General features: G+C 39.4%; 1 pseudogene; it reads right to left on the bottom strand.

Annotated features, from left to right (window-relative positions):
* Window positions 1-2,429: 2,429 nt before the first annotated feature.
* Window positions 2,430-3,226, bottom strand: LOC149234263 (tropinone reductase homolog At5g06060 pseudogene; annotated as a pseudogene).
* Between the last annotated feature and the right edge of the window lie 707 nt (window positions 3,227-3,933).

Genomic DNA, 3,933 nt, shown 5'->3' with positions numbered 1-3,933 from the left:
CATGAGCAATTCATGAACCTGGAGAGAGAAAGAGTGTTCAAGTACACCTCCTACATATATCATTTGCTACTGTACTATCAGCCTGATAGTTTCCCAGTTTTCCTCAAAAAATTGGATGCTAAGGGGGAGTGAAGGTTTGTAATATTTTGGTCATCACTCTGCCACCATGTTTATTACTCTCCATATACCTACTGCAAGTTTATTGACCTATTTATACATCCAGCTTCTTCCTTACTGGTGAGCACTCCTCTTCCTAGACTCACTGATGAGATGCAAAAGATTCTACAACTTTCCAAAAGCTACAGCATTGGTGACTGGTATTTCTACCAAAACCACACAGTAATCAGGATTTATGGCTGTGAATTAGCCCCCTACAGACTGCCAAAATTTGTCCCTATGAGACTCTTTGCCTTGGAATACTTCTAGCAATTTGGTAATTCAGATATGATTCATTTCTATGGCAAAAGAAAAAAGGCACAGCTCAAGATAAGACATCAATTGGGCCCATTTATTTTTAACAAAAGAGAAGAAGCCTGGGAAGAGGCAGATAAGATTTTGAAAAACTTTTTGTTGCTAAAACAAAGCTTTTATTGGGCACCTTATGACCCCTGTTATCACAAAATCAGTACTAAGGGCTGCTACTTAGCAAGATCTCATGTAACTATTTCAAACCAGGCTTTAGACTAAGGCTTAGCCTCCTTAGTCAGAGAGGGCTCTCTCACAGATTTTGATATGCATTAATAACAAGAAAAGATGGCTAACTCTTCAAACAATACATGAAAATAAAGCTGGTTGGAAATACAAAACAACACTTCTTCCATTGGGCTCATGGAGTCATACACTTCTGCAGTAAACTATTGATCACTTAATCATAGAAGCCAAGGCATATAACGTTTAACACTCAAAACATCTCTCCAAAAAACTCAACTCATAAATAAGCACAGGAAGTCTGAGCACTAGGTGAATTCAGAGTGATTGCATATTTAGTGAGCTGTAAAATACATAAAAGATAATGACAAAACCACACATGTTCTGAGCCATAAACATATAATGAATCTTGGGAAGAAAAAGTAACTCTTGTATTACTGTCAAAGTCTTCTTACACAAGCTGATAAAAACTCTGTTTTTTTATAAAATCTCCAACCCTGTTTACATCAGAGTTTCTCCTATATATAGGAAAACCAAAACTCAAACTACCTTGAGTCTCCTCAACAAGCATGAGGGGAGAGCTCGATGATCTACCATTAATTAACCTTATCTATTTCTAAACAAACTTAATAAATACAAAAGGTATTGCGCTGTAAATACATAGAGTCCTAATCACATTGATATTCTAACTCTATCTCCTCGTATGCATGATGCTTTTGTGAATGCTGCCACATGTCCTCTTTCTCTAGAATGGGCTCGAAGGCCCTATTAACTACTCCTACATGCTATTTAACTAATTCATTAATTACAAACATGCTGAGCTGTAATTACACAAAATCCTAATCAAACTAAAACACTAATTCCATTCTCCTCGTATGCTTGATTCTTCCTGGATCCTTGACAGCTGTCCTCCTTCAGTTAGGCTGAGATGGCTGAGCTAAAGATGCAAGGAACGCTGACTTTGGATGCTTGAAAGCGCTGATGGCTCATTAATTGACCAAAAGATGTGCTCTATTTTAACGGTCTCTGTCTCCCAACATTCTCCGAAAGTGTAGCAGCATGTTCCCAAATCTTTTAATAACCCCAGGTATGGAATGCTGCCATTTTTCTGATGTACTGTAGGTGGTATTGATAGACAGGTGTTTCTCTTCCTCAACTCCCGCTCACAGTATCACAATAGCTGCTCTGCGCTTAAAATCATCACCTACAGCAGTTTCGTAGCGCGCTACGAAACTGCTGTGTAATTAAAAAACACAATTTACCTCTAAACTCCTCACAAAATTGAATAGCTGCTGTTTACTAAGCTTCACGGTTGCCATTTGAAGGATACTGCCATCGTAGACAAACCCACTGGTTGCAGCTGTTGCTATTGGTCATTATGTAAAAAACTACCCTGTTGGTGGCTTCCTTTAGATATGCTTGTTGATGTGTTGCTTTCAGCAGATGAGTCATAACAAGTCTCAGTTTGTGCCTTGATTTTTTCAAGTGAAGCTTTCTTACAGGATATAGTATCTGAAGGTTGGGAGATTTATTTTGAGAAACTTCTCTAGTTTCCATGTCTCGAAAGGAGGTAATGATTGCTTCCAACGCCACTGCGTCCATTACAGTCCCCCCATCACCTTCATATTCAGACCCAACATTTAGTAATTTGTCTCTGCTTGGCTCTCCTGTACAAACGGGTGCTCCAAAAGTGCAGGTCAATTCAATCTATTCTGTGAAACCTTGTTCAAAAGACCCTTGGTATTTTAGAAAAACACAATACTAAGCCTTACTTTCTGGTCTCATATATAGAAACCGTTTACTGTCATTCCTCCATCAACGGAAATAACCTGACCAGTAATATATGAAGCTGCAGGTAGGCAAAGAAAAGCTACGAGGGATGAAACTTCATGAAGCTCAGCAAGACGCTTTAAAGGAGTACGATCAAGTATCTTTTCTACAAACTCTTTGTCTTCCAAGAGCTTCTCCACGAGTGATGTTTTGGTATACCATGGTGCCACACAGTTAACACGTATGTTGTCACTTGCCCACTCACATGCAAGATTCTTTGTGAGTTGGTTCATTGCTCCTTTGCTGGCGGCATATATGGTACCAGAGAAAATAACTACAACACCAGCAATAGATGAAATGAAAACAACGCTTCCCTTTTGTGATGCTTTTAGTAGAGGATGTGACAGCTGAGATGGATGACAAGCTGATTCAAAGTTGGTAGACATAAGAAATGAGAAATCCTCAGCTGTATAACCCATAATGAGCTTCCTCATCTTTGTACCAACATTATTAATCCACATATTGAGTTTCCCATTGCAAAACGAATAACATTTTCAATCAGCTCCTCTCATGCTGAACGAGATGATAAATCACAGACTGTACCATCAACCTGCAGCCCAGATTCCTTCCACTGAGTCAAACATTCATTAAAATCCTTCTCTGCATGCGAACATGTATAAACAGCAGCTCCTAAACTAGTTAATTTCTCCACAACAGCACGTCCAATTTCTTTTGTACCGCCAGTGACTAGGGCCGTCATGCCTTGCAGCGACCACCTCTGTTGTCTGCTACTTAAACTCTTCCCCATCCTACTCTATGTGCATGAAAAAATACAACCAACTTTGCAAAATACTTGATGAAATGAGTTCTCGGGATCCTATCTATTATCTCCTGGGCGCGCAGCAACAGACAAATTCAAGACATCTACTGTATAATTGTATGGTTGTTCGCGTATTAGTTCAGGAGTCATATAAAGCAGGGTCCCTTTGATTGAACGAAGCACCATCGTATTGCAAGACATAGCTCTTGCAAATCCAAAAGTCGCAAAGCTTGACAACACCTCCAGCACCATATGAGACCAAATTCAGAAAATCTGAAACAACTTCATTAGGATCCCCGGTAACTGCAACTCATAGACAACTCTGATTTTTTGAGAATCATCTTGTGAGCAACGATCAAGCGTCCCGCATATGAATCGAAGAGCTCTCGAACACACTAACAGTTACTTGTAAACCCTCTCCAAAGTTTGGAGTTGACAAATACGATTCTGTTGGCTCTGGAGAATAAAATTGCAGGCCCTTTCTTATGCGCTCCTTAACCCATACAAAGCAGGATCTGACTTCATTATTTTGTTCATAGCTTGGGCCAAAAGAGGGGGCTTTGAACCAGGAAAGCAATTACCAAATGCAGAATGTAAATTGTAAGCAAGATCGATTGCAATCATAACACCAGTGGGTGATGAATAAATAAACATATTATCTGTTGTAAAGTCTAAGAATTTAGCTCTCGTACACC

The sequence above is a fragment of the Pinus tabuliformis genome, chromosome 8 (assembly GCF_031772625.1).
Source record: "Pinus tabuliformis cultivar Carrire ecotype Pingquan chromosome 8, CPIR1, whole genome shotgun sequence".
Taxonomy (NCBI): domain Eukaryota; kingdom Viridiplantae; phylum Streptophyta; class Pinopsida; order Pinales; family Pinaceae; genus Pinus; species Pinus tabuliformis.
The sequence above is the reverse complement of the archived record's forward strand: the minus strand, read 5'-3'. Positions and strand labels throughout refer to the sequence as shown.